This window comes from Leuciscus leuciscus (assembly GCF_965113295.1).
Source record: "Leuciscus leuciscus genome assembly, chromosome: 10".
In the NCBI taxonomy this organism is placed as follows: Eukaryota; Metazoa; Chordata; class Actinopteri; order Cypriniformes; family Leuciscidae; genus Leuciscus; species Leuciscus leuciscus.
Window position 1 is genome coordinate 23,338,584 of NC_138734.1, and position 20,779 is coordinate 23,359,362.

Sequence of the window (20,779 nt, forward strand, 5' to 3'; positions counted from 1 at the left end):
CTTTCCTTCCTTCTAACTAATCTTTCTTTCTTTCTAACTAATCTATCTATCTTTCTTTCTTTCCTTCTAACTAATCTATTTTTCTTTCTAACTAATCTATCTTTCGTTCTTTCTAAATAATCTTTCTTTCTTTCTTTCTTTCTCTTTCTTTCTTTCTTTCTCTTTCTTTCTTTCCTTCTAACTAATCTATATTTCTTTCTAACTAATCTTTCTTTCTTTCTTTCTTTCTTTCTTTCTTTCTAACTAATCTATCTTTCTTTCTAACTAATTTATCTTTCTAACTAATCTATCTTTCTCTCTTTCTAACTAATCTATCTTTCTTTCTTTCTTTCTAACTAATCTATCTTTCTTTCTCTTTCTTTCCTTCTACCTAATCTTTCTTTCTTTCTTTCTTGCTAATCTTTCTTTCTTTCTTACTAATCTATCTATCTTTCTTTCTTTCTTACTAATCTATCTTTCTAACAAATGTATCTTTCTTTCTAACTAATCTACCTTTCTTTCTAACTAATCTATCTATCTGTCTTTCTTTCTTTCTTTCTTTCTTTCTTTCTTTCTTTCTACTCAATCTTTCTTTCTTTCTTTCTAACTAATCAGTCTTTGTCTTTCTCTTTCTCTCATTCTAACTAATCAATCAGTCTTTTTCTTTCTTTCTTTCTTTCTTTCTTTCTTTCTTACTAATCTATATATATTTCTTTCTTTCTAACTAATCTTTCTTTCTTATTTTCCTTCTAACTAATCTTTCTTTCATTCTCTCTAACTAATCTTTCTTTCTTTCTAACTAATCTATCTTTCGTTCTTTCTAACTAATCTATCTTTCTTTCTTTCTTTCTCTTTCTTTCCTTCTAACTAATCTATCTTTCTTTCTAACTAATCTTTCTTTCTTTCTTTCTAACTAATTTATCTTTCTAACTAATCTATCTTTCTCTCTTTCTAACTAATCTATCTTTCTTTCTTTCTAACTAATCTATCTTTCTTTCTCTTTCTTTCCTTCTACCTAATCTTTCTTTCTTTCTTGCTAATCTTTCTTTCTTTCTTACTAATCTATCTATCTTTCTTTCTTTCTTACTAATCTATCTTTCTAACTAATTTATCTTTCTTTCTAACTAATCTACCTTTCTTTCTAACTAATCTATCTATCTGTCTTTCTTTCTTTCTACTCAATCTTTCTTTCTTTCTAACTAATCAGTCTTTGTCTTTCTCTTTCTTTCTTTCTTTCTTTCTTTCTTTCTTTCTTTCTTTCTTTCCTTCCTTCTAACTAATCTTTCTTTCTTTCTTTCTTTCTTTCTAACTAATCTATGTATCTTTCTTTCTTTCTAACTAATCTTTCTATCTTTCTTATTTTCCTTCTAACTAATCTTTCTTTCATTCTCTCTAACTAATCTTTCTTTCTTTCTAACTAATCTTTCTTTCTTTCTGACTAATCTTTTTTTTCTTTCTTTCTAGCTAATCTTTCTTTCTTTTTAACCAATCTATCTTTCTTTCTTTTTTCTTTCTTTCTAACTATTCTATCTTTCTTACTGTTCTTTCTTTTCTCCTAACATTTTCTTTCTTTTTTACTTTTCTTTCTTTCTTTTTTCTTTTTCTTTCTTTTTTCAAACTAATCTTTATTTATTTCTAACTAATCTTTCTTTCTTTATTTCTTTTTTCAAACTAATCTTTCTGTCTTTCTAATCTTTCTTTCTTTCTTTCAAACTGATCTTTCTGTCTAACTAATCTATCTTTCTTTCTTTCTTTCTTTCTTTCTTTCTATAATCTTTCTTTCTAACTAATCTTGATCTATCCATCCAACCATCCATGGTCATGTTAAAACATGGTAAATCATGCTAGCAATGTGGTAAACCATACTAGAAACATGGTAAATCATGGAAAATCATGGTAAACCATGCTAGAACAGTTTAAAACTTTTTCAAACTTTCTGGCTAGGCTTTTTCAAGCCAACTTAAAGTTTGTCTACGAACTTTACCATCTAGTTAGTGGTGCTTTTTTAAAGCAACACTATTGTTATTGTTAATACTTATTATACACAAAGTTTGGCGCGTAACTTGCCCCGCACCGTTTGTCACAGACCCCTGATTGAGGTGTCAAATCGACCAGCTCATTGAGGAGAGGTGTGCTATGACTTTTCTAAGCGATCGGGTGTACGATGTTCGCACAGCGGGCGAAAAAGTGGCCAAAAAAGTCCCATTGACTTAACATTGGGCATTCTAAAAAAATTCAAATCCAAACCGACGTTTTCACACACACAGACACAAAGGGCCTGACACCCCTGCATCTCTCCTTCTCTCTCTCCCTCAGAGGATGTATATTATCAAGCAACCAATAAGTAATGGCCTAAAATCCTCATAGCCACACCCTAGCAACCAGTTACAGCACCCTAGCAACCACTAAGAGCTCCCTAGCAACCACCCTAAACCAATAAAACCCTTTTTTTTTTTTTAAGCAATATCACACTCGTAGCCTTGCGATATTGCTCCATGCTTGTGCCTATTCGGCCATAGGCACGAATTAAAGATTTTAAGAACTCTATAAAAACTTCATAGTAACCATCTTTGACAACTACTAACCACCTAGTAACACCATAGCAACTACCAAAAATACCTTAGCAACCACCCTGAACACCCTAGCAACATAGAAATGCTCTAGTAACCACCAAAAATACCCTAGCAACCGCCCAGAACACCTAGCAATTGCCTAGCAACCACCCAGAGCACCTAGCAACTGCCTAGCAACCACCCAGAACACCCTAGCAACTTCCTAGCAATGCCCTAGCATCCACCCAGAATACCATAGCAACTGCCTAGCAACACCATAGCAACCACCCAGAACACCCTAGCAACCACCTAGCAACGCCCTAGCAACCACCAAGAACACCCTAGCAACTGCCTAGCAACCACTAATAATACCCTAGCAACTGCCTAGCAACCAACCAGAACACCTTAGCAACTGCCTAGCAACTGCCTAGCAACCACCCAGAACACCCTAGCAACCACCTGGCAACAGCATCTTGCTAAAAACATGCTAGCAAAATACTAATCATGCTAGCATCATGCTAGCAAAATGCTAATCAAGCTAGCATCATGCTAGAATCATGCTAATCAAGCTAGCAACATGCTAATAATGCTAGCATTATGCTACCAACATGCTAATCAAGCTAGCATAAGGCTAGCAACATGCTAAACATGTTAGCATCTAGCTAAAAACATGCTAGCAACATGCTAATCATGCTAGCATCAAGCTACCAACATGCTAATCAAGCTAGCATCATGCTAGCAACATGCTAATCAAGCTAGCATAATGCTAGCATCATGCTAATCAAGCTAGCAACATGCTAATAATGCTAGCATTATGCAACCAACATGCTAATCAAGCTAGCAACATTCTAATCAAGCTAGCATAATGCTAGCAACATGCTAATCAAGCTAGCATCATGCTAGAAACATGCTAATCAAGCTAGCATAATGCTAGCAACATGCTAATCATGTTAGCATCTAGCTAAAAACATGCTAGCAAAATGCTAATAATGCTAACATCTTGTTAAAAGCATGCTAGCAACATGCTAATCATGCTAGCATCATGCTACCAACATGCTAATCATGCTACCATCATTTTAACAACATGTTAATCATAGTAAATCATGCTGGAATGTGGTAAATCGTAGTAAATCATCTTAGAAACATGGTAAATCGTGGTAAATAATGCTAAAACGTGGTATATCATGGTATTACAACATGTTAATTGTGTTAGCATCTGCCCAGTGGCGAGTTTTGCCACTGCAAGCACCACTTCACATTTTCTTCAGGAAATGTACATTCTAGTTAAGTTGGCTTGAGAAAGCCAACTTACTGAAATCCTATTTAAACTTATTATTATTCTTCTTCTTACTTCTTTTTCTGACCGCAAATTTTGGGACACTAACTCCTCCTAGACCGTTCAAGCTACATACTCCAAACTCGGGTCAGACCTTCATACTGTTCTGACTTGGTGTGCTATATCTTTTCAGACTGGTTTGACTTACGGTTTTCTTAAAAATTAATATTCAAAATCATAAAAATCCCATAGACTTTCATTGCAGACTGCTCAAATTGAGCCAAGACTACGGTAGCCCATTAGTGTACAAGCCAAAATCTCAAATCTAAATTCTCTGAAGCCCTAGACTCAATTAAACTACCATTCTATATCTATCTATCTATCTATCTATCTATCAATCTATCTATCTATCTATCTATCCATCCATCCATCCATCCATCCATCCATCCATCCATCCATCCATCTATCTATCTATCTATCTATCTATCTATCTTCAAACCTTATCTATCCATCTATCTATCTATCTATCTTCAAACCTTATCTATCTATCTATCTATCTATCTATCTATCTTCAAACCATATCTATCTATCTATCTATCTATCTTCAAACGTTTTCTATCTATCTATCTATCTATCTATCTATCAATCTGTCTTTCTTTCTAACTAATCTATCTATCTTTCTAACTAACTTATCGATCTATCTTTCTTTCTTTCTTTCTTTCTTTCTTACTAATCTATCTATCTTTCTAACTAACTTATCTATCTTTCTTTCTTTCTAACTAATCTATCTTTCTAACTAACCTATCTTTCTTTCTTTCTTTCTTTCTTTCTTACTAATCTTTCTATCTTTCTAACTAACTTATCTATCTTTCTTTCATTCTAACTAATCTATCTTTCTAACTAACTTATATTTCTTTCTAACTAATCTATATATCTTTCTAACTAACTTATCTATCTTTTTTCTTTCTTTCTTACTAATCTATCTATCTTTCTAACTAACTATTTTTCTTTCTTACTAATCTATCTATCTTTCTAACTAACTTATCTATCTTTCTTTCTTACTAATCCATCTTTCTTTTTTTTTAACTAATCTTTCTATATTTCTAACTAATCTATCTATCTTTCTAACTAACGTATCTTTCTTTCTTAACTAATCTATCTTTTTAACTAACTTATCTATCTATCTTTCTTACTAATCTATCTATCTTTCTAACTAACTTATCTATCTTTCTTTCTAACTAATATATCTATCTTTCTAACTAAGTAATCTCTTTCTTTCTTTCTTTCTTTCTTTCTTTCTAACTAATCTATCTATCTTTCTAACTAACTTATCTATCTTTCTTTCTAACTAATCTGTCTATCTTTCTAACTAACTAACTAACTAACTAATCTATCTTCCTTTATTTCTTACTAATCTATCTATCTTTCAAACTAATCTATCTCTTTCTTTATAACTAATCAGTCTTTCCCTCTTTCTTTCTTTCTTTCTTTCTTTCTAACTAATCTTTCTTTCTTTCTAACCAATCCTTCTTTCTTTCTTTCTAACTAATCTTTCTTTCTTTCTTTCTTTCTAACTAATCTTTCTTTCTAACTAATACTTTCTAACGAATCAATTTAACTAATCTATCTATCTTTTTAACTAACTTATCTATCTTTCTTTCTTACTAATCTATCTATCTTTCTAACTAACTTATCTTTCTTTGTTTCTTACTAATCTATCTATCTTTCTAACTAATTTATCTATCTTTATTTATTTCTTACTAATCTATCTATCTTTCTAACTAACTAAATAATCTTTCTTTCTTTCTTTCTTTCTTTCTTTCTTTCTTTCTAACTAACTTATCGATCTTTCTTCCTTTCTAACTAATATATCTATCTTTCTAACTAACTTATCTATCTTTCTTTCTTTCTAACTAATCTATCTATCTTTCTAACTAACTAATCTATCTTTCTTTATTTCTAACTAATCTATCTTTCTTTATTTCTAACTAATCTATCTATCTTTCTAACTAATCTATCTCTCTTTCTTTCTAACTAATCAATCTTTCTCTCTTTCTTTCTTTCTTGCTTTCTTTCTTTCTTTCTTTCTTGCTTTCTTTCTGTCTTTCTGTCTGTCTTTCTTTCTTTCTTTCTTTCTTTCTTTCTTTCTTTCTTTCTTTCATTCTTTCTTTCTAACTAATCTTCTTTCTTTCTCTCTTTCTTTCTTTCTAACTAATCTTCTTTCTTTCTTTCTTTCTAACTAATCTTTTCTTTCTTTCTTTCTTTCTTTCTTTCTTTCTTTCTTTCTTTCTTTCTAACTAATTAATCTTTGTTCTTTCTTTCTTTCTTTCTTTCTCTTTCCTTCTTTCTTTCTAACTAATTAATCTTTTTTCTTTCTTTCTTTCTTTCTTTCTTTCTAACTAATCTTTCGTTTTTCTTTTTCTTTCTTTCAAACTAATCTTTCTTTTTTCTTTTTCTTTCTTTCTAACTAATCTTTCTTTTCTTTCTTTCTTTCTTTCTTTCTTTCTTTCTTTCTTTCTTTCTAACTAATCTTTTCTTTCTTTCTTTCTTTCTTTCTTTCTTACTTTCTTTCATTCTTTCTTTCTAACTAATTAATCTTTTTTCTTTCTTTCTTTCTTTCTTTCTTTCTTTCTTTCTTTCTTTCTTTCTTTCTTTCTTTCTAACTTTTTCTTTTTCTTTCTTTCTAACTAATCTTTCTTTTCTTTCTTTCTTTCTTTCTTTCTTTCTTTCTTTCTAACTAATCTTCTTTCTTTCTTTCTTTCTTTCTAGCTAATCTTTTCTTTCTTTCTTTCTTTCTTTCTTTCTTTCTTTCTTTTTTCTTTTTCTTTCTTTCTAACTAATCTTTCTTTTTTCTTTTTCTTTCTTTCTAACTAATCTTTCTTTTCTTTCTTTCTTTCTTTCTTTCTTTCTAACTAATCTTTTCTTTCTTTCTTTCTTTCTTTCTTTCTTTCTTACTTTCTTTCATTCTTTCTTTCTAACTAATTAATCTTTGTTCTTTCTTTCTTTCTTTCTTTCTTTCTTTCTTACTTTCTTTCATTCTTTCTTTCTAACTAATTAATCTTTGTTCTTTCTTTCTTTCTTTCTTTCTTTCTTTCTTTCTTTCTTTCTTTCTTTCTTTTTTCTTTTTCTTTCTTTCTAACTAATCTTTCTTTTTTCTTTTTCTTTCTTTCTAACTAATCTTTCTTTTCTTTCTTTCTTTCTTTCTTTCTTTCTTTCTTTCTTTCTTTCTTTCTTTCTAACTAATCTTTTCTTTCTTTCTTTCTTTCTTTCTTTCTTTCTTTCTTTCATTCTTTCTAACTAATTAATCTTTGTTCTTTCTTTCTTTCTTTCTTTCTTTCTCTTTCTTTCTTTCTTTCTTTCTTTCTTTCTTTCTTTCTTTCTTTCTTTCTAACTAATTAATCTTTTTTCTTTCTTTCTTTCTAACTAATTAATCTTTTTTCTTTCTAACTAATCTTTCTTTTTTCTTTTTCTTTCTTTCAAACTAATCTTTCTTTTTTCTTTTTCTTTCTTTCTAACTAATCTTTCTTTCTTTTCTTTCTTTCTTTCTTTCTTTCTTTCTTTCTTTCTTTCTTTCTTTCTTTCTTTCTTTCTAACTAATCTTCTTTCTTTCTTTCTTTCTAACTAATCTTCTTTCTTTCTTTCTTTCTTTCTAACTAATCTTTTCTTTCTTTCTTTCTTTCTTTCTTTCTTTCTTTCTTTCTTTCTTTTTTCTTTTTCTTTCTTTCTAACTAATCTTTCTTTTTTCTTTTTCTTTCTTTCTAACTAATCTTTCTTTTCTTTCTTTCTTTCTTTCTTTCTTTCTTTCTTTCTTTCTTTCTTTCTTTCTAACTAATTAATCTTTGTTCTTTCTTTCTTTCTTTCTTTCTTTCTTTCTTTCTCTTTCTTTCTAACTAATTAATCTTTTTTCTTTCTTTCTTTCTTTCTTTCTTTCTTTCTTTCTTTCTAACTAATCTTTCTTTTTTCTTTTTCTTTCTTTCAAACTAATCTTTCTTTTTTCTTTCTTTTTAACTAATCTTTCTTTTCTTTCTTTCTTTCTTTCTTTCTTTCTAGCTAATCTTTTCTTTCTTTCTTTCTTTCTTTCTAATTAATTAATGAATCTTTGTTCTTTCTTTCTTTCTTTCTTTCTTTCTTTCTAATTAATTAATCTTTGTTCTTTCTTTCTTTCTTTCTTTCTCTTTCTTTCTTTCTTTCTTTCTAACTAATTCTTCTTCTTTTTCTTCTTAGCCAAAATTTCTGACTCTAACTCCTCCTAGACCGTTAAAGCTACGACCACCAAACTCGGGTCAGACCTTCAGACTGTTCTGACTTGGTGTGCTATATCTTTTCAGACTGATTTGACTTTCAGTTTTCTTAAAAATTAATATTAAAAATCATAAAAATCCCATAGACTTACATTGCAGACTGTTCAAATTGAGCCAAGGCTACGGTGGCTCATTAGTGCACAAACTAAAAATGCAAATCTAAACTCTCTGAAGCCATAGACTCAATTAAACTACTATTCTATCTATCTATCTATCTATCTATCTATCTATCTATCATCTTCAAACTTTTTCTATCTATCTATCTATCTATCTATCTATCTATCTATCTATCTATCTATCTTCAAACTCTATCTATCTATCTTCAAACTCTATCTATCTATCTATCTATCTTCAAACTCTATCTATCTATCTTCAAACTTTTTCTATCTATCTATCTATCTATCTATCTATCTATCTATCTTCAAACTCTATCTATCTATCTTCAAACTCTATCTATCTATCTTCAAACTCTATCTATCTATCTATCTATCTATCTATCTATCTATCTTCAAACTCTATCCATCCATCCATCCATCCATCCATCCATCCATCCATCCATCCATCTTCAAACTTTTTCTATCTATCTATCTATCTATCTATCTATCTATCTATCTATCTATCTTCAAACTTTTTCTATCTATCTATCTATCTATCTATCTATCTATCTTCAAACTTTTTCTATCTATCTATCTATCTATCTATCTATCTATCTATCTATCTATCCATCCATCTATCCATCCATCCATCCATCCCACCATCCATCCATCTTCAAACTTTTTCTATCTATCTATCTATCTATCTATCTATCTATCTATCTATCTATCTATCTATCTATCTTCAAACTCTTTCTATCTATCTATCCATCCATCCATCCATCCATCCATCCAACTTCTCTACTAATCTATCTTTCTTTCTTACTAATCTATCTATCTTTCAAACTAACTTCTCTACTAATCTATCTTTCTTTCTTACTAATCTATCTATCTTTCAAACTAACTTCTCTACTAATCTATCTTTCTTTTTAACTAATCTATCTATCTTTCTAACTAACTTCTCTACTAATCTATCTTTCTTTCTTTCTTTTTAACTATTCTATCTATCTTTCTAACTAACTTATCTATCTTTCTTTCATTTTAATCTATCTTTCAAACTAACTTCTTTACTAATCTATATTTCTTTCTTTCTTTTTAACTAATCTATCTATCTTTCTAACTTATCTATCTTTCTTTCTTCTTAATCTATCTATCTTTCATACTAATCTATCTTTCAAACTAACTTCTCTACTAATCTATATTTCTTTCTTTCTTTTTAACTAATCTATCTATCCTTCTACACTGTAAAAAATCCAACTTGCAAAATGTTAACTCAGTTTAAAATTTTAAGTTGAGTGGGCAAATTTTTGACTGCAATGTTGACTTTACTTATGAAAACTATTTAACTGCAAGTGTACTACTATTTTGTCCAATGAACACAAACAATTAAGTTGAGAAAACTTAATATTTTGATTTCATAGTTCGAACGTTTAACTTCCCGTCATCGCGCATGCGCAGTCTGTCTCGCTGTACGTTACTCTCGGGGTTTCCTCCTTCAACCCCTCAACTATCGAAGGGACTGGATTTCATCTGATTGAGGTAAGTTTTCTTTAAGCTTTATACATGAAAATAGGCTATAAATTGCACACATATGTTGATAAAATATAGTATTATGTTAAAAGATATATTTTGTGGTGACGATAAGTTTCTATTGTTAGAGATTATCCACGTAGCGTGCTAACGTTAAGTTACCCAGACTAACGTTAGAGTGAGGAAACATGCTTGAATGAGAAAAGAAGGACAAGGACGTGCATGGTGTTTAAAATATGTTAAAAATGTTAAGCTCAGTAAGTCGTGAATAAAGACTTAAATGCGGTGCTTGCGTTGATTGAGAGACAGAATGCTGCTTCTCTCGGACTCGGACAGAATCTGAGTGCGAATTCAGCTATCTTTCGTGGCGTATTGCGATTTAATAGTGACATACACATACAATTATGTCAATAACAAAAAAACAAAATAAAAAAAGTATTCAAGTAAACACGGTCGGCAATGTCTTAAATGAACATAACCAATTTGGTGAAACCTAGATGTTTCAGTATTAGATCCATGAGCTCTTAAAGTGACCGCAGTCCGTTCAATTTAATTTCAAGTTTATTTGTCACGTATACAAATTTCAGTTACAGTTTGTACATGCTTAGGTTGAGGCTCAGTCATTCTACAGTGCAATATAATTAAATACAATACAATTTAGAGGAAAAATTTAATAATATTGGCCTATATATGCAAAACGAATGTGTTATGTTAAAAATATGTATGTTAACTTTGCATATTAAATAATAGAATGGGTAGTATGTGTGCAGTATGTTTTAAAGTGAATAAGATACAAATATTGTGTATCCTTAAACAAATATTAGGCTACAAAAGACAAAATAGCTCACTGCTCTTATAATAACTTTTGTATCTTTAATATCTGTCATATTTAATAAATACAGTGAAAACTATGCATTGATTCTTTTTCACATTTGATTATTCAATTTCTTTATTATTTTTACTACATGTTAAATTAACTTACTGTAACTGATTTTTGTTGTTGTTGTTTTGTTTAATAAAATTATGTATCTTTGTTCTGTTGTATTTGTCCTTTTTAGACTAAAGAACATCAGTACAGTGACAAGATCCTTGGATGTGCTAAAACAGTGGCCTTTATTTTTGAAAAGATCAGGTGAGTTGAACTGAATTTACTTGTGTTGGTCTACACTTAATTCTGTTTTTTAGGGTCTCTGCTCTCTGCTGAGTATTACAGGATCACACAAACTGATCCGAAGAGCACCTTTTTCTCTTGGTTAAATGAATACACATCTAGTCGTACAAAGCAAGTGGTGGAGCGTATGGAGATGAGATGAAGATCCTCCTAGACCAACTTGATCATCAAGTAATTATTTGATCATATCTCTCTGGTTAAAGGCTAAATGGTGCCATCTCTTTTTCAAGGTAATTCCCATGCTTCTCTTTGTATATAACTTGTTCCATATTTGTTTTTCTGTCTTTCAGACACAGAAACTCCAATGTGCTTCCTCAAAGAAAGTCTACAACTCTTAAAGGTCTGCCTTTGTTTATGAGGGAAAAGTCTGGAAACATTCTGAAGACTTGCCTGGTAAGAAGATCATCAGCATATACACTCACACCTGATATATTTCACCTATTTACCAGATGCTGTTAAGAGATAGGTTTTGTGTGATATACAAAACTTATCATCAACAGACAAAGTCATGGTAAAAAATACTTTATTAAATAATCGTAGTTGAAACTTTCTCAGTGATCAGTTTGACTTCACCTGATAGCACAAATTCAACAAGTTGTTATTTTATCAAAGCAAAGACAGTCGAAAATTACTGTTTCACAACACTGTCTGGAGACATTCCCTCTGATATCTAACCTGTTAAAACAATACAGTGCACAATCATAAGGTTAAACATGACCGTGTTTCAAGTGAAGTTACATGAGCAGACCTTTAGGGACACTCTGGTCTAACATAATTCAATAAAATCAAATAAAAATGACCCTAATTTTATGCTGATTTATTTTCTACTGCAGGACACAGAGCCAGAAGACATTCACAAGGGGAGAAGATGAGGATCTTAACTATCGTTGAAGATGATGTTGCCACTCAAACCCAAATATAAGGTGCCTCTCTGTAGTACTATAAGAGCAGATTGGGCCAGATAATGTGCAAGACCTTTGCCACAGTTGTTACTCTCCTCTTTGGCTTGATTTATGGCCCCAATGGACTATCCTAAAGTATTAAAATACACCAGTAGTAACTGGTGGTTAAGAAAAAATTTGTTTAGTTTGTTTAGAAAAAAAACCGTTTATTTATCTTGACCTAAAGTGCTCCGCAAGGCTGATTTATTTTGCATAGTCCTTCAAAAGATTGTCCAAGTAGCTGCAATCCATATGGATAATTGTAAGGTTGAGCATTTATTTATTCCAGTTTGTACTCTAATTTTGTGCATTTATTTTTTATTTTTATTAATCTTGAAGAGTGGAATAGAACTTCATCACCTTAAAATATGTGTACCTAATGCAAATAGAAAATGTGTTGTTTTGCAGAATATTTGTCAATAAATAAGTTCTGTAATGATAGCAATGTCTTTTGTATTGTGTTGTATTTACAGTGTGGTTTACTCCCTGCATTTGGATTCTTAATGTGAAGGCTATACAAGTATCTGGATGAGATATTTGAAAAAGTTGAATTAACTTAAAAAAGTAAAAAAGTTTAATCAACTTAAAAAAGTAAAAAATTGAATCAACTTAAAAAAGTTAAAAATTTAATCAACTAAAAAAAGTTAAAAATTTAATCAACTTAAAAAAGTAAAGCAACCAGCTGCAAAGCTTTTTTGAGTTTACTCAACTTCAGGACCTCAGTAGTTGTGCTAACTCATTTCTTTGAGTTGGACTGGTAGTTGGATGAACTTCGACCACTGAAGTTGAGTAAACTCAAAAATGCTTTGCAGCTGGTTGCTTTACTTTTTTAAGTTTACTCAACTTTTTATTTTTTACAGTGTAACTAACTTATCTATCTTTCTTTCTTTTTAATTGATCTATCTTTCAAACTAACTTATCTATCTTTCTTTTTAATCTATCTATCTTTCAAACTAACTTATCTATCTTTCTTTCTTTTTAATCTATCTATCTTTCAAACTAACTTATCTATCTTTCTTTTTAATCTATCTTTCAAACTAACTTCTCTACTAATCTATATTTCTTTCTTTTTAACTAATCTATCTATCTTTCTAACTAACTTATCTATCTTTCTTTCTTTTTAATCTATCTATCTTTCAAACTAACTTATCTATCTTTCTTTTTAATCTATCTTTCAAACTAACTTCTCTACTAATCTATATTTCTTTCTTTCTTTTTAACTAATCTATCTATCTTTCTAACTAACTTATCTATCTTTCTTTCTTTTTAATCTATCTATCTTTCAAACTAACTTCTCTACTAATCTATATTTATTTATTTCTTTTTAACTAATCTATCTATCTTTCTAACTAACTTATCTATCTTTCTTTCTTTTTAATCTATCTTTCATACTAATCTATCTATCTTTCAAACTAACTTCTCTACTAATCTATATATCTATCTTTCTTTCTTTTTAATCTATCTATCTTTCATACTAATCTATCTATCTTTCAAACTAACTTCTCTACTAATCTATATTTCTTTCTTTTTAACTAATCTATCCTTCTAACTAACTTATCTATCTTTCTTTCTTTTTAATTGATCTATCTTTCAAACTAACTTATCTATCTTTCTTTCTTTTTAATCTATCTATCTTTCAAACTAACTTATCTATCTTTCTTTCTTTTTAATCTATCTATCTTTCAAACTAACTTATCTATCTTTCTTTTTAATCTATCTTTCAAACTAACTTCTCTACTAATCTATATTTCTTTCTTTCTTTTTAACTAATCTATCTATCTTTCTAACTAACTTATCTATCTTTCTTTCTTTTTAATCTATCTATCTTTCAAACTAACTTCTCTACTAATCTATATTTATTTATTTATTTTTAACTAATCTATCTATCTTTCTAACTAACTTATCTATCTTTCTTTCTTTCTTTCTTTTTAACTAATCTATCTATCATTCTTTCTTTTTAACTAATCAATCTTTCTTTCTTTTTTTAACTAATCTATCTTCTTTCTTTCTTTCTTTCTAACTAATCCACCATTCTTCCTTTCTTCCTTCCAACTAATCAGTCTTTCTTTCTTTCTTTCTTTCTTTTTCAACTTTGTTTCTTTCTTTGTAATCCACAAGTCCTTTCTTTCTTTCTTTCTTTCTTTCTTTCTTTCTTTCTTTCTTTCTTTCTTTCCTTCCAACTATCAGTCTTTCTTTCATTCTTTCATTCTTTCTTTCATTCTTTCTTTCTAACTAATCTTTCTTTTAATCTATCTTTCTAACTAATCTTTCTTTCTAACTAATCTATCTTTTTCTTTCTAACTAATATTTTTTCTTTCTTTATAACTAATTTATCAATCAAAATTTTAACTACTTTAAACTTCAAACTACTTCAAACTCCTAACTACTTTTATTTCTTTCAAACTATCTGGTCCGGCTTTCTCAAGCCAACTTAAAGTTTGTCTCAAACTTTTTTTCTAGTTATTATTCTTCTTCTTCTGAGCCAAATTTTAGAGTGTATCTCCTCCTAGACCGTTAAAGCTACGACCACCAAACTCGGGTCAGACCTTCAGACTGTTCTGACTTAGTGTGCTATATCTTTTCAGACTGATTTGAGTTTCAGTTTTCTTAAAAATTAATATTAAAAATCATAAAAATTCCATAGACTTTCATTGCAGACTGTTAAAATTGAGCCAAGACTACGGTGGCCCATTAGTGTACCAGCCCAAAACTCAAATCTAAACTCCCTGAAGCCCTAGACTCAATTAAACTACTATTCTATGTACTAATAAACTTATCTATCTATCTATCTATCTATCTATCTATCTATCTATCTATCTATCTATCTATCTAATGTTTCTTTCTAGCTAATCCTTCTTTCTTTCTAACTTATCTATCTATCTATCTATCTATCTATCTATCTATCTATCTTTTTCATTCTTACTAACTAATCTTTCTTTCTTTCTTTCTTTCTTTCTAACTAAGCCATCTTTCTTTCTAACTAATCTTTTTTCTTTCTTTCTAACTAATATATATTTCTTTCTAACTAATCCATCTTTCTTTCTTTTTAACAAATCTCCTTTTCTTTCTAACTAATCTATCTTTCTTTCTTTCTAACTAATCTATCTTTCTTTCTAACTAATCTTTCTTTCATTCATTCCTTCTTTCTAACTAATCTATCTTTCTTTCTAACTAATCTTTCTTTCATTCTCTCTAACTAATCTTTCTTTCTTTCTAACTAATCTTTCTTTCTTTCTGACTAATCTTTTTTTTCTTTCTTTCTAGCTAATCTTTCTTTCTTTCTAACCAATCTTTCTTTCTTTCTTTCTTTCTTTCTTTCTTTCTTTCTACCTAATCTCTTTCTTTCTTTCTTTCTTTCTTTCTTTCTTTCTAACTATTCTATCTTTCTTACTGTTCTTTCTTTTCTCCTAACATTTTCTTTCTTTTTTACTTTTCTTTCTTTCTTTTTTACTTTTCTTTCTTTCTTTTTTCTTTTTCTTTCTTTTTTCAAACAAATTTTTATTTATTTCTAACTAATCTTTCTTTATTTATTTCTTTTTTCAAACTAATCTTTCTGTCTTTCTAATCTTTCTTTCTTTCTTTCAAACTGATATTTCTGTCTAACTAATCCATCGGTTCCCAACAGGGGGGTCGCGGCCCACAAGGGGGCCTCAGCGAGTTCTGTGGGGGGTCGCGTCATATTTTGAAAAGTTTTGAGCAATTTGTATTAAATAAAAGTCCTTAACTTTTTTCTGTTCAAAATTTATATGAGCGAGTTCATCATGAATCCATTTTCCAAACCGTGTTTTTGTCTTATCCTGACTCACTATGGTACACCTATACTAAGTGATTACATTGGGACTATTTTACCCTGGTTCGGATCGCTGCCGCTGCGGAGTAGCCCAGTACCTGCGTGACTCGTCATAGACGCACCATGAGACGCACACAGAGAGAGAAGTAGTTCCGGCTACAATGTTCTTCCGAAAGACGCATTATTCTGTTAATAAACGCATGTTTGTTATCGCTCGCTATAGCGCCAAAAGCCTAAAAAATAAAGCCTCACATTGATAAAGCCTCACAAATACCATGCAAGTATTGAGGCCCCAGACAGAAGTCATTTAGTAATAGCCTATATTCATTCTTTTTTTACCTACACACAAGTGTGAATACTGATATTTTTGTTATTGCATTTAAAATAGGGCAAATTTATAGGCTACTCCTAGGCTTACATTTTTAAATTACAAAGGGCCTACTAATGTTTTTGTTATTGTATTTTCAATATTATAGGCTATTATTTGTGCATAAACATATGTTTATAGTAAACATACCGTTTGTTTGAAAACAACATATTTTGTCATCCTTGCTGCAAGCTTACAAGAGGGAAAAAGGGGGTCTCTGTCACGGTATCAAATGAGGAGAAGGATTTGCAGGTTAACAGTGTTTAATAAAAACATAAACTCACAGCCGTACACAAAATGATAATCCAAACAGGTGACACAGAGAAGGCAACAGAATAACCAGTGACATCAAACAATGAACCAGCAAAAGACACACACAAAGACACAGCTTATATATGCAGGTTAATGGGAAACAGCTGGTGACAAATGATCAATGATTAACAGACAGGAGTATGGGAAATGCAGTTCATGATACATATGACAGTGAGGGGAAGAGACATCTGGTGGCAACTCAGGGAACAACACTAATACAATACAATAACACAAAACAGTCTCACACTGTGACAGTACTCCCCCCTAAAAGGAGTGGCTTCCAGACACTCCATAAGACCAAGCACAAAAGTTCAGGTGGGTGGAGGAACGGAGGTGGATCTGGGGGAGGGATGGAGGGTCTAGAACCCCAGGGCGGGGCCGCAGGCGGTGCAGGGAGCCAGGGCGGGGCCGCAGGCGGTGCAGGGAGCCAGGGCGGGGCCGCAGGCGGTGCAGGGAGCCAGGGCGGGGCCGCAGGCGGTGCAGGGAGCCAGGGCGGGGCCGCAGGCGGTGCAGGGAGCCAGGGCGGGGCCGCAGGCGGTGCAGGGAGCCAGGGCGGGGCCGCAGGCGGTGCAGGGAGCCAGGGCGGGGCCGCAGGCGGTGCAGGGCGGGGCCGCAGGCGGTGCAGGGAGCCAGGGCGGGGCCGCAGGCGGTGCAGGGAGCCAGGGCGGGGCCGCAGGCGGTGCAGGGAGCCAGGGCGGGGCCGCAGGCGGTGCAGGGAGCCAGGGCGGGGCCGCAGGCGGTGCAGGGAGCCAGGGCGGGGCCGCAGGCGGTGCAGGGAGCCAGGGCGGGGCCGCAGGCGGTGCAGGGAGCCAGGGCGGGGCCGCAGGTGGGACCAGAGACCAGAACGGCGCTGGAGACCAGGGTGGTGCTGCAGGCATCTCCAGACACCAGAGCCGAGCTGCAACCCATGGTGGTGCTGGCGGTAACAAGAACCTGGGCAAAAAAGCACAAGAGGCCCTATGGGCCAGGTTAGCTAGGGCAGACAGTTCAACTAGCTTGGGGTCGGCCATCTTGGGCCAGGCAGAGAGTTCAAGGAGCTCGGGGACGTCCATCTTTGGCCGGGCAGAGAGTTCAGAGACCTCGGAGTCATCCATCTTGGGCAGGACGGAGAGACTTTCAGTCGTGACAGGAAGTGCAGTAGACTCATGTTCAGACCTCTCAGCTGTGACAGGAAGTGCAGTAGACTCAGGTTCAGACCTCTCTGCCGTGACAGAAAGTGCAAGAGACTCAGGTTCATCTTCCTCAGCCGTGACAGGAAGTACAGTAGACTCAGGTTCAGACCTCTCCGTCGTGACAGGAAGTGCAAGAGACTCAGGCTCAGACCTCTCAGCCGTGACAGGAAGTTCAAGAGACTCCGATTCAGACTTAACGGCCGATTCAGGTTCATGGGCTTGAGAGACATCTTGCTGAACAGAAGAGCAGAAAGCAGACCACACACACCACAGAGCCATGGTAAACACAGGAAATACTGAGTCCAATGAACATACCTCTGGTGCCTTCCTGAGAACAGGTGCAGGCATGATGATAGCCCTCCTTAGAACAGGTGACGCTGAGACAACAGCCATCTGGAGTGTAGGGGCAGGTATAACCCCAGCAGTCTCAAAAATAGGCGCAGGCATAGTGACAGCCATCTTGGGTACTGCTGCTGGCTTGGCGGCGGCCATTTTGAGGGCGGGTGCAGGCTTGGCAGTGGCCCTCGTGAAAACCGGCATCGGGGTTGGAAGGCCAGCCCTCCGCACTGACCCTAATGGAGTCTCTGCCAGACTAGACCTCAGACGCTGGGTTCTGGCATGGATAGGAGAGAAAGGTGAGGCAGCCATCCTGTGAAGTGGCTCTGGTGCAGCAGCCATCTTGTGAAGTGGCTCTGGTGCGGCAGCCATCTTGTGAATAGGCTTGGGTCTCCTCTCCATCTCCCTCTCTCGTGGCCGACGCTCGGGAAAGAGTGAAACAATCATGTCTCTAGCACTCGCTACATCCATAATTGGCTCGGGTGTGGCAGCCATCTTGTGAAGAGGCTCAGGTGTGGCAACCATCTTGTGATATGACTCGGGTGTGTATTCCCGCAGGCCCAGAGTCCCAACACACAACGACCGGTGCGCACTACCTCCCCTCAAAAAATTGCTTGGACGGGGTCTCCTCCCTGACCTCCGAGAAGAATTCACCTTAGTCTTGGAAAAGACCCGAATCATCTCCCCGGTAAGTGCCTTGAAAGAGGCACAGCATGGGTCCCGTCTCTCCCACACCTCTGTTCCCCATGTGGCTGCTGGACCGGTCAGCAGCAGTAGCACGAACGCTACTTTCGATTCCTCAGTTTCGAAAGTCCTGTGATGCATATCTAGATGCAGAGAACACTGATTAATAAAGTCTTCACATAACTTAGGCTCACCAGCGTATCTCTCAGGGAAGTCCGTGCTAGGCTCCGGCTGACCACTCAACTCCGTGGGGTTGGGGAAAAGGATGGTGTGGGCAACACGGAACCACTCTGCAATAACAGGAGCTGTTGTTGCAAATCCGCCACCCTGGTACTCAGTGCCTCTCTCACCCGCTCCAAGTTGCTCTCCTGTGTCAGATCCATAGCAGTGATACAAAAATAACTCCGGCTACAGATAACTCCTGTGGCTGATAACCCGCTCCTTCCTTAATGGCTGGTTCATTCTGTCACGGTATCAAATGAGGAGAAGGATTTGCAGGTTAACAGTGTTTAATAAAAACATAAACTCACAGCCGTACACAAAATGATAATCCAAACAGGTGACACAGAGAAGGCAACAGAACAACCAGTGACATCAAACAATGAACCAGCAAAAGACACACACAAAGACACAGCTTATATATGCAGGTTAATGGGAAACAGCTGGTGACAAATGATCAATGATTAACAGACAGGAGTATGGGAAATGCAGTTCATGATACATATGACAGTGAGGGGAAGAGACATCTGGTGGCAACTCAGGGAACAACACTAATACAATACAATAACACAAAACAGTCTCACACTGTGACAGTCTCAGACAAAAAAAGGTTGGGAACCACTAATCTATCTTTCTTTCTTTCTAACTAATCCATATTTCTTTCTTTCTTTCTTTCTTTCTTTCTTTCTTTCTTTCTTTCTATTTATAATCTTTCTTTCTATTTATAATCTTTCTTTCTAACTAATCTTGATCTATCCATCCAACCATCCATGGTCATGTTAAAACATGGTAAATCATGCTAGCAATGTGGTAAACCATACTAGAAACATGGTAAATCATGGAAAATCATGGTAAACCATGCTAGAACAGTTTAAAACTTTTTCAAACTTTCTGGCTAGGCTTTTTCAAGCCAACTTAAAGTTTGTCTACGAACTTTACCATCTAGTTTTTTGTTAATATTCAACATCCTCTAACGTTTACAAAGATAACTAGATGCGAAAGTTCGTCGAGACAAACTTCAAGTTGGCTTGAGAAAGTTTGGACCGGAAAGTTTTTGCTAGGCGGTTTCTAGGATGTTATGGGTGGTTGCTATGGTGTTGCTAGGGTATTATTGGCGGTTGCTAGGGTGTTTTGGGTGGTTGCTAGGATATTTTGGGTGGTTGCTAGGGTCTTTTGGGTGGTTGCTAGGCAGTTGCTAGGGTGTTTTGGGTGGTTGCTAGGGTGTTCTGGGTGGTTGCTAGGCGGTTGCTAGGGTGTTATGGGTGGTTACTAGGATGTTTTGGGTGGTTGCTAGGGTGTTGCTAGGGTATTGTGGGTGGTTACTAGAGTGTTCTGGGTGGTTTCTATGGTGTTGCTAGGGTATTTTGGGTGGTTGCTAGGGTCTTTTGGATGGTTGCTAGGGTGTTTTGGGTGGTTGCTATGATATTTTGGGTGGTTGCTAGGGTCTTTTGGATGGTTGCTAGGCGGTTGCTAGGGTGTTTTGGGTGGTTGCTAGGGTGTTATGGGTGGTTACTAGGATGTTTTGTGTGGTTGCTATGGTGTTGCTAGGGTATTTTGGGTGGTTGCTAGGCGGTTGCTAGGGTGTTTTGGGTGGTTGCTAGGGTATTCTGGGTGGTTGCTAGGCGGTTGCTAGGTGGTTGCTAGGGTGTTCTGGGTGGTTGCTAGGGTGTTTTGGGTGGTTGCTAGGGTATTCTGGGTGGTTGCTAGGGTCTTTTGGGTGGTTGCTAGGGTGTTCTGGGTGGTTGCTAGGTGGTTGCTAGGGTGTTCTGGGTGGTTGCTATGGTATTCAGAGCGGTTGATATGGTGTTACTAGGTGGTTGGTAGTTGTCACAGATGGTTACTATGGAGTTTTTATAGAGTTCTTACTTAACTAATCGCTATTAGCATGTAGCTATGCACTGCTAGCATGTGTAGCATGTTGAAAGTGCTGTTTGCTAGCATGAGTCAAAAGAGCCAAACCTCATCTCTATAAGATGTTCTGATACAGAGATATAGGTCTTGCAAAACGGTTGCTAGGGTACTCAAGTTTGGTTGCTATGGCGTTGCTTTGGAGCTGG

General features: G+C 34.5%; 2 long non-coding RNA genes across 3 annotated transcripts; one reads left to right on the plus strand and one right to left on the minus strand.

Moving 5' to 3' along the window:
• Positions 1-738: 738 nt before the first annotated feature.
• Positions 739-19,678, minus strand: LOC309508539. Its single transcript, XR_014209519.1, has 2 exons — positions 19,345-19,678; positions 739-1,746 (listed from the first exon to the last, which is right to left on the minus strand). It is a non-coding gene; the product is annotated as an uncharacterized lncRNA (long non-coding RNA).
• LOC309508227 lies at positions 9,712-12,283 on the plus strand. 2 transcript variants are annotated; one of them, XR_014209424.1, is made up of 4 exons: positions 9,712-9,739; positions 10,789-10,862; positions 10,916-11,072; positions 11,192-11,687. It is a non-coding gene; the product is annotated as an uncharacterized lncRNA (long non-coding RNA). The 2 variants fall into 2 exon arrangements; XR_014209425.1 differs by lacking the exon at positions 9,712-9,739 and adding an exon at positions 11,735-12,283 and having other exon boundaries at positions 9,845-10,862; positions 11,192-11,294.
• Positions 19,679-20,779: the final 1,101 nt, after the last annotated feature.